At 32.6% G+C, this 10862-nt stretch overlaps 1 non-coding gene across 1 annotated transcript; it reads left to right on the top strand.

Annotated features, from left to right (window-relative positions):
* The first annotated feature begins 1392 nt into the window (after positions 1-1392).
* On the top strand, positions 1393-1499 carry LOC128032087 (small nucleolar RNA R71). Its single transcript, XR_008188217.1, has one exon. It is a non-coding gene; the product is annotated as a small nucleolar RNA R71 (small nucleolar RNA).
* Positions 1500-10862: the final 9363 nt, after the last annotated feature.

Here is a 10862-nt window from a genome sequence, read left to right as displayed (position 1 = left end):
CACTTACTTATTTACTTAGTTGCTTACTTAAATAACTCATGATTATAACTTACTCACCTGAATTTATTATTATGCTTTTATCTGAACTTTCATGTAACATGGTCTATTTACTATCTCGTTGAATCACTTGGAATACTAAGGATACTCGGGTCTCCTGTCTGATAATACATGCCAAAGCTATGTCCCAGACATAGTCTTACATGGGATGTTTTCTGTACTGCCAATGCCATATCCCAGATATGGTCTTACATGGGAGTTCTCATATTGGTGCCCATGCCATGTCTCAGACATGGTCTTATGGGGGACCTCTTATCTCGGTGCCAACGCCATGTCCCAGACATAGTCTTACATGGGAACTCTCATCTCGGTGCCAACGCCATGTCCCAGACATGGTCTTACATGAGACCTCTCATAATCTTATTGATGCCAATGCCATGTCCCAGACACGGTCTTACATGGGATCTCATTCCCTTAATGTCATGACATTTGTGTCCGATACATTCCCAATGTTTCAACGGGGCTTTTATCACTGATTCTCTGTCATCTCATACTTAAGTCAACATTAGATATTTTCATGAAATAAATACATAATTGCAGAAAAATAATAGCATTAATAATAATTATCAAAATATTGCATTTATTTACCGTAAACTTACCTCAGTACAAAATATGATCAAATCTAGCACTTTAGTCTTCAACCTTTTTCTTTCCCCGGCTAACTTCGGATTTCGTTCTTCTTGATTATGGCGCTTGGAAGCTTGAAAACCCTAACTATGGCTTCCCCCTTGCTAAATTCGGCCAAATGAAGAAGATGAGCATATTTTGCCATCTTTTCCCCTTTTTAATTCTTTTTTATTACTAAATGACTAAAATACCCTTTACTTAAAAATATCCTATTTCACTTATCTCATGTCCTTTTTTGTCCACAATTTAACCAATAGTCTAATTTCCATTTAAGGACCTCCAATTTAAAATTCATAACAATTGGACAACTCTAACATGTAGAACTCAACTTTTGCACTTTTTACAATTTAGTCCTTTTGACTAAATTGAGTGCCCAAACGTCAAAATTTTTGAACGAAATTTTCACAAAATCATTCCGTGAAATTGTAGACCATAAAAATATAATAAAATAATTTTTTTCCTCATCGAATTTGTGGTCCTGAAACCACTATTTCGACTAGGCCCGAAATCGGGATGTTACATGATCTCTGGCCATAAGTAAATCTTTTGGTTGGCCACTGGTAGGAATTCATTGCCATGTTCTCTATAAGATCATATAGATCCTCGTATTTCCAGTTCATTAAAGCTTCTTTTGCGACTCCATCTAGCCCTGGTCGTGCATGTGCATCCAACCTGTTATAGAACATTTGCAACTGCAACCATTTAGGCAGACCATGGTGCGGACATCTTTGGATCAACATCTTAAATCGCTCCTAAGCTTTGTGAAAATTTTCTCCTTCCAATTGTTTAAATATGGAAATCTCCCTCCTGAGTTGGACAGTCTTGCTAATGGGAAAAAACTTATGTAGAAACTTTTTCACAAGTTCGTTCCATGTCGTAATAGATCCTGGTGCCTGTAAGTCTAATCAAAAGAAAGCATTATCGATTAAGGAGAATGGGAACAACCAAAGACAAATAGCATCATCTATGACCCTATTAAATTTAAGCATATCACAAAGTTGGAGAAATCGTTTTAAGTGTTGATTTGGGTCCTCCGTCATTGTTCTTCTAAATTGAAAATTATTTTTGATAATCTGGATCATAGCTAGTTTGATCTCGAAATTATTTGTTGTAATGGTTGGCTTTGCTATGCTACCTTGTACCATCTCCTGATTTGGTAGGGCATAATCTCTTAATGTCATTTCTTCTTGTGCCATTTGTGGGTTTAACGGTAGTTGTGGTGGTGGTGGTGGTAAGTCTGATATGTTAGCTTCGTCAGGTTCGTTGAACAACATATTTTCTCGTGGTGAGTTACCCACAGCAAGTGGGTTATTTTGCATCTGTTGTTGTTGTTGCCGAAGATTTTTTTTAAAAAATTCTTTTTGGATCGGTGGGTGTCTGTATAGGTGTGCCCCTACTGTGAGTCATACATTGAAACAACAAAGAAAAATAAAAACGTTAGTGAAGAAAAATAAAATAAAAATTGTATCTATAATTTACAATTTTCATAATTATTCTATTAAACGTAAAAATTAAAATTAATCTAGTGGAGCTGCCTCTCCGACAACGGCGCCAAAAACTTGACCGCTTTCGGACGTACTAACGTTTAGAGTAAATTTCTTGCAACCAAATATGAAAGTTAGTCGGTTTCCGCAAGTATACAGGTCAGGTTGTAATATAGTTTTTACAATGAAGTATGGAAGAACTTCAAAGATTGTACCCAAGGGAGGCGAGTACTAAATTAATACTAACTTAAACGTTAATAGATCTAATTAGTATTTTACTTAAATTATATTACGATAAAACATAAAGTGAAAACAATTTGTTTTATAGGAAAATAAATAAATAGCATAAAAGAATAAAAATGAAAAACTAAATTGTCGACTCAATCAAATCTAAGCATGGGAGACCAACTCGCTTCAATGGTCCTAACTAATTCCTATTTTGGGGTCTACTCAATCAACTAGTCATTAACCTAACAACATCTCTCGATCTTCCAATAAACTAACGATTTGACAAGAACTAATTATCTCTCACCTTATTGTCCAGACTGGATTGGGGTAAGGGGTTCACAGATAGGCAATACCAATTTTGGGTTTATTCCCACCTAAATGACTTACTAGGGTTTTCAGGCCTAGGGTTTAAGTTCTTACTATCCGAACTAGTTGATCCGCTAAGAAACCCTACATAGAAATTAATTACTCCCACGTCCACTCGTTAATCCCCCATAAGAGGATTAGTTCCTTATGGATCCCATAAACAACATAAACTTGATAAAAGAAATAAACATGAAAAGTAGATCAAGAATAAGAGTTTAAGAGAAAACCTGAATTGTATTGATGATTGAAAGTGCAGAAATCCACAAGAGTTTGATGAGTCCACAAATTAGATTCTCTACGAACAAAAGTGCGAAATAGAACTGAAATAAAATCCTAAACACTAAAACTAAAAACTAAAATAAAAGTTGTAACCTAAAATAAAATAAAAGTTCTAAGATAAGGAAAAGATGATTCTAAAGTGTTTAATGAGGCCTATTTATAACTTTAGGTTTGGTCTTCGTCCCTAGCCCTAGTTCGACTGACATTTTTACATTAAAGTTCATTGTATAGAACAAAATGCCTTTAGCTCGTTAATTCTTCAAGTACATGGCCAGTGGTTGCAACACCCTTTGCCCTATGTTGCGACACTAATGGCAGTTTACTTTGCTTGGGCTTGGATTCAGGGTTGTGTCACAACATCCTCTGGCTATGTCGCGACACCGAAGGCGATCTTGCTATTTTGGTGTCCTACTCATTATGTTGCGACGTCGAACCTTCGTGTTGTCAATATAATGACTAGTCTCATGTTCTCATGCCTTTGAATGATGTCCTGCACACTCACCACACATGTTAGCCTTCCTTTAGGCCTACTTTGGCCCCTAAGGTCATATAAACTGCTCAAATCACACTTTTTATTAATCGAGAACTAAAATCGAAAAACTTAGTAAAGCATAATAAAATTGCTTATATTCAAGCTCCTTAAGCACGAAAACTAGTTTAATTTTCTACAAAAAATTGCAACAAATCAACATGTATATATATTTATATTCAATGATCTTGAATCATAAAAGCACAAACTAAATTTCTCTCATCATTCATCAACGACTCTTGTTTTTCTATTCTCTCGCATCAGCCTAACACTGTCTTTAGCTACGCTCAATAATTCAACAGTAGAAACAATATTAGTTTACATTCAGCTAACATTCAAATACAAAACTAAACATTTTTTTATTTTATTAAATTTAGTCCCTATACTCAGGATATGCATATTTTTCGATATCTAGCATCATATCAAAATCCAATTTCACATTCTTTCATTAGAGGCCTTATACTTCCATTCATAGCATGATGTAATGACAAGTTTTCAATTTATTCAATTTAGTCTCTAATATTTCAAAGGTATCTAACAAGCTTAATAACCTTTGCAATTTAGTCCTTATCATGATATAATCTTATTAACTATCAAATTCAAGCCTAATTAATCAATTTATCTATAATGGTAACTTGATAAAAACTTAAAAATTGAAATAATTGATACATGAGGTATCTAAATCAAGCTCCTATGACTCAATTTCCATAAAACCAAAGAAAAATTACCTAAGGACTTACTTGAATAGATGGTCGAATGTTTGAATGAAACCTAAGGTTTCTTGAAGATGATGAAAGCTTGAATATGATGACAATTTGGTTGTCATCCCACTCAATTAATATTTATACTTAGTTTAACATTTTTTAGTTTAATTAATCATACTTAGCTAATTAATTTTGGTCCTTTAGACAATTTCTATATAGGTCCTCAAGCAATTTCTGAATTAAAACTCAACAGCGATTGGACTTTTATAATTTAGTCCCTAAGCTTTAATTAACTAATTTTTCGGTTAAATCACTTAACCAAACTTCAATATATTTTCATAATAAGTCTATAAATATACTTATTTTATATTTATGAACTCATTTTACGAAAATGAGGTTCCAAAATCGTATTTTTGACACTACTGAAATTCAGGTCATTACAAGAAAAAGGGAGACGAAAAGGGGGAGAGGAAAACTTAGCGATTAGCATACACTGGTAACCATGAAAGAGATCAAAGAAAGCGTTCATCAGGATGAAATTTCCGCGCTCACTGCACCATTATTGATACACAATATCAACAAGGTTAGAGAAAAAGGAAGGGATGTGATGATGTTGGTGGGGGTCGATTCGCCAATGTTGGGGCCAAGAGCCAGAAAAGTCAAAGAGTGTTGAGGTGAATGCAAAGGGAGAGATGAGAGATGAGGGTTTAACCTTTTGGGATTTTTGGAAGAAAAAGAGAGAAAGGCATCCTTCTATGTTGTGTTTAAGGTGTATTTATAGGCTGGTCAGAGTTCTCGGGTGGTCCCCTTGAGAAGAGTGCATCCATTAGTAATAGATGGCTTAAAAAAGGATTTGATTGGGTGGTTAAGGATGAACGATCCACCTGTGAGGGGGTATGAGGCACGCCGATAGTCTATCACTAAGTGACCATCCGAATGATAAAAGTTGAGGGTTGCCTACGGATCTCTTAGGTTGGTTCTTGTTTTGCTACATGCCCCAATCGAGGTAGGGATATAACAAATACATACCAAATGATAACTTGTTTTTTTTTTTATACAACCAAATGAATAACTTAATTTTGGAGTGACATGTATATCATTCAATAAGCAAATAATATTTTTAAAACTTTTTTAAATTTTTATAATTTTTGAAATAAATTTGTTTAGTTTTTTTATTTTTGAAGTTTAAATTTTTTAGTCTTTCATAACTTTTTATTTTTTAAAAATAAATTATATCTTTAGGAATTTTTATGAAACTCTTTTAAAACTTTCTTACAAAGTACTAAATTAATAAAAATGTAAATATTGGGAGCTAATTTATTTTAGAGATAAATCTTAAAATTATACATGGTGTAACATCCGCATTAGGCCTTGGAGCCGAGTATAGAGAGGAATTGGGTCAGGGTTTAATTGGAAATTTTAAAAAGGGAAAAATAAGAATTTAAAGTGATGATTTAGAAAATAGTTAGAACCGATAGTGATTCTGTAACACCCCTTACTCGTATTCGTTGTCAAAATAGGGCACGAGGCATTACCGGAGTTTACTGAACATTTTCAATAATTCTAAATCATTTATTATTCATATTCTGAAAATAATCATAACGTCCCTCTATTGGGCTCTCGAAGCCCAAAACATTTATTAGGAACCTACTGGGATTAAATCGGAATCATAGGGAATTTTTCGCAGAATCCTAAATATATATATAGATTTTAAATTTTTTTTATTTCCGAATTAGGTGCAGGGTTCATACAGGCATATCACATAACAAATCTTTTCATACGAAATTGCATAACTGAAACCTTTCCACTCTTTCATAAGCTCAATTATATTTTCATCTAAGCACTTACCATTCCAATGCACCCTATAATTAAACATATTACCATTCAACAATAATTTGGCACTTGCCTAAACTTCAAGCAACAACATTGGTTAGCGTACTTTAATATTGACAAACTTATTTTCTCGCCATGTCTCACTTAAATTTATTACTCGTCTTAATACACATAATTTTCCTTGTATCAACGTATCAAAGATAGTATCATATTTACATGTCATGATACATATCATTTTCTTGTTGTTTCTTCTTAAATATAAATTATTCAATTCATTATGACAATATTTCATGTACCATAATTTTTTATAAGTTCAATGTATATTTATTCCATGAGCAGTTCATAATATTGAATATGCATAATTATCGTGCAAGTTTCACATACATGTATTTTCCATGTCATATTTTAGTATATCAAGTAATTATCATTTCTATGTATTTCAAGTTTAATTTCATGATTTTATGTACTTATCATTTTCTATTTTTATCTCGTTGAATTTCTTGGACTTTCGATGGATTTTCAAGGGTACACTTTAGTGTACAAATTGGTCCGTCAATTCATATTCATGTGCGCACATTTTCAATTCAAAGAGCACACTCCATAAACCTCATTTCTTCATGAGGATTACCGGTCGAGCTAAATCCTCGCAAGAGAGCACACTCCATGAATCTCATTTCTTACAATGGATTTCCATCGAGCTAAATCGATAATATAAACTCATAGAGTATTGTCTGGATTACGGTCCGAGCTAAATCCACGCAACGACAATTACTCTAATGAGCTTGGATCTGAATTACCAGTCCAGGCTAAATTCAGACCCTAATTCGGATTAACCGTCCGGGCTAAATCCATTTTCCACATATTCTTCAGGAAGGCTATATCAAGATCACCCATCCGGGCTAGATCTTTTTCACACATATTCTTCGGGAGGGCTATATCAGGATAGGATCACTCGTCCAGGCTAGATCCTTTTTACCGTCAATTCCTTTTCAGAGATTCATCGAATTTTCCTTCCATTCAACCGGGATTTTTTTTATTTTTATCAAATATATCAATGTTTCGTCAATAACATACATTTCAAGCATCTAAGAATATAATTCAAGTTACACGAACTTATCGGGCAAAATTGCAGAAATATCAAAATTTAGGGACATTTTGGTAATTTTCTATTTTTCTCGAATTTCCACCCAAATCTTGATCTAAATTAATATTTCATTCAATTTATTAATTTAAATGATAAAACAATTCATTTCATGCAATTTGGTCATTTTGACATTTTACAAAATTACCCTTAAAATTTTACTTTTATTCAATTTAGTCCCTGAACCTAAAACATGTAAATTAGCTATTTTAAACTAAACTCATATTAGCTGAATATTCACATATATTATTTTTCCTCCTCCTCCACTCCATTCCACATCCTTGATATATATATTGCCATTATTTACTTGTTTACTCATAACAAGTTGTTCACTTGATTTATAGTCACTAAATTAATTATATCTTAAGATACAGAAATCCGAATTGAGATCCATAAATTTTATCTGAAACTAGACTCACATATATTCTTACCATAAAATTTTCATAATTTTGATTCATCCAATAAGTACAATTTATTCTTTAAATCATCTCTATTCTGCTGTCTGCCAGTTTTGACCCTTCTTCACTAAAAATTAATTATCTCCTTGTACAGGATTCGGATGATGTTCTCATTTGTTCCTTTTTAAAATAGACTTATTAAGGATTCTAATAAAATAAATTATAACTCATAATAATTTTTGTACAATTTTTAATGATTTTCCAAATTCAGAACAGGGGAACCCGAATTCATTCTAACCTTGTCTCACAAAATTTATTATATCTCATAATTTACAATTTCATTGATTACACCGTTTCTTCTATGAGAAACTAGACTCAATAATCTTTAATTTCATATTTTTTTCATCCTCTAATTCAATTTCCATGATTTATGGTGATTTTCAAAGTTAACCTCTCTTTTCATCCAAAACTGTTTTAGTGCAAAATGTTGATTACTAAATTTATAACACCCTTATTCCCTTTCTATATAGTATTTCTCATCACTTTCTCTTATTTTCTTCACTAACATATCAAGAACATAGAACCTTATATAATAAAACCCTACATTAACATCAATTTCATACTTTTTCAATAATATCAAACTCAAAAATATATTGAAATCTTGATGTTCTTACCTTGCTCTATTGATTTCAATCTTTAACTTGATTTTCTCTCTCCTCCAGCCTCTATTTCTTGAATCTAACTTGATATTCTAGCTCCCCATAATCTCCTTATCAATTTTCTCTCTTGGTGGCTATGGAAATTTCTTTGAATTCTAAGTGAAAATGGTGAATTTTTGGTGTGAGGACCAATTTGTAAAGAAAGCAAAACTTTCTTTCTTTCTCGCTTCTTCTCACGTTGATGCATGGAAAAATGGTAGGATGATGGCTTCCATCTTTCTTTCCACACACACATATATATATACACTAAATAAAATAATAAAATATCATTAAGAAAAAAAATCAAATCAAAATATAATAAACTAATATTTATTTAATCTAAAATATCTCCAACATCATCATTATTTTCTAGATTTCTCTCTCTTCTAATTGACCATTTTGCCCTTTAGATCTTCTAAAATTCCATCCTCGAGTCATTACTTAATTTGGTAAAATTACAATTTGGTCCCTCATAATTCTTCATCTATTCAATTTGGTCCCAATTCATCCATTTTCCTTAGGTTCTAGATTATTCCACCCTTAAAATATTACACTATTGATCCTTCAAATTTTTCATATTTACATTTTAACCCCTCAAATTTTGAGTATTTATTATTGGGTAACAAAACTTTTCTCACTTTTACAATTTAATCCTTTCTTGAATTAATATGTCATAATATACTTCCCAATGTTGTCATAACTCAAAATTCTCCTTTTGTCACTTTTTTCCTTACTATATCAAAATAATATCTTCTTGTAAAAATTTTGGGTATTACAGATTCAGAAAATGCTTTCTAGATTAGAAAAATTAATTTAGATTATGGGTTAAATTGTAGTAGAATAGAAATTGTTGTGGCTAAAGTAGGAAAAAGAAAAGTTAGTAGATTCGTAGTTTTAGTAGAAAGGAAGGAAGGATTAAAGCGAAATTTTACCAAAAGATATTTTTGAGTCATCTATGGGATTATTAAAGATGATGAGAGATAAAATGGTACTTAGCTAAGTAGATATTATTAGACATAATGATTAGGGGTTAGAGTGTAAAGACGTAAGGCAAGGGGACTAGTTGGCAATTTGACCATTTTTAGGTAAAAATCATGAGATTTTTGTTGGAATTGTGTAGAAAAGTGAAGAAAAGATGAGAAATCTCCATATTTTCTTGGAAGCCACCGTTTTCCCTTTTTCTCCATCCATCTATCTTTTGCTTTTATTCCATTTAGGTCCTTCCACCATTTTTGATCAAATCCAAGCTTCAAATCTTCCATTTCTTTGATGTTTCCTTAGTAAAAACACTAGAGAAGACTAGTAAACACCTTAGTTTCATGCGAAGAGCTTCCATAGAGGAGTAGAAGGAGAGAGAAAATAAGGGTTAGATTATAAAATCAAAAGTTAAGGTAAGTGATGGTGAAATCATCGTGTCATACATGTTTGTTTTCATTATCTAGCATAGTAAAGTTATATGATTGTTGTTTTGGATTGTAAATATTATATGTTTGATATGAAATTGAAGAAAAAGAAAAGAAAGAAAAGGACCCAATTAAAGGAAAAGGAAAAGGAAAATAGAAGGCCAATGAGTGAAGGAAGAAGAAAATACATCATCTCAACCATTTTATTGTAAGTACTATAATAATTACCATTATTTTTCTCTAAATGTTCATGCTATAATATTTTAGTTTACTAGGATAGTAAGGTAGGAAATTATGTAACACCCCTAACCCCTAACCCATATCCGTCGCCGGAACAGGGTTACTGAGTATTACCGGAGTTTACGGACCAAATATTCAGACATCTCATATCATATAACATTCATGTCAAAAACCAATCAAAATCAATTATATTGTCCCTTATACGAGTCATCGAGACTCAAAATACACATCGAAAATAAGTCGGGACTAAATCGGGTACTTAAAGAATTTTTTTAAAAAACATCAAAAAATTTCAAAGGTGCAGGGGACACACGCCCGTGTGGTCAAGTCGTGTGGCTCACACGATCAAGGGACACACCCATGTCTTAGGCTGTGTGGGCATTCGAAATAAGGACAAATGGCCGTGTCCCAGCCCATGTCCAAACTTGTGAGCTCTCTGACTTGGGTCACACGGCCAATCCACACGCCCATGTGCTAGGCCATGTGAGCACTCTGTTTTGTGCAAATTAAAGATACAAGGGACACACGCCCATGTCTCTGGCCGTGTGGACAAAAATTAGGTCATTTTCCTAGCCATATTCCTCACCCAATTTGTCATCAACCTAAATCAACATTTTGGACATCAAGAAGCCATAACAAGGCATTCAAATCAAGCCAAAATCAATTCTTAAACATGTAATACTATCACATACCAACAATATGCCCTTAGGCTCTTTAAATGACAACATAACTCATATCAATCAAATAACCAATTTCACCTACATGACCAAATACATGTATGCATAATTTACCAAATATACCTATTCAACCCAACTATTAATATACTTATAAGATTTCTATCATTCAACCATTTCAAACACACATCAAACATGATA

Source organism: Gossypium raimondii, chromosome 8, assembly GCF_025698545.1.
Source record: "Gossypium raimondii isolate GPD5lz chromosome 8, ASM2569854v1, whole genome shotgun sequence".
Classification (NCBI taxonomy): Eukaryota; Viridiplantae; Streptophyta; class Magnoliopsida; order Malvales; family Malvaceae; genus Gossypium; species Gossypium raimondii.
The sequence above is the reverse complement of the archived record's forward strand: the minus strand, read 5'-3'. Positions and strand labels throughout refer to the sequence as shown.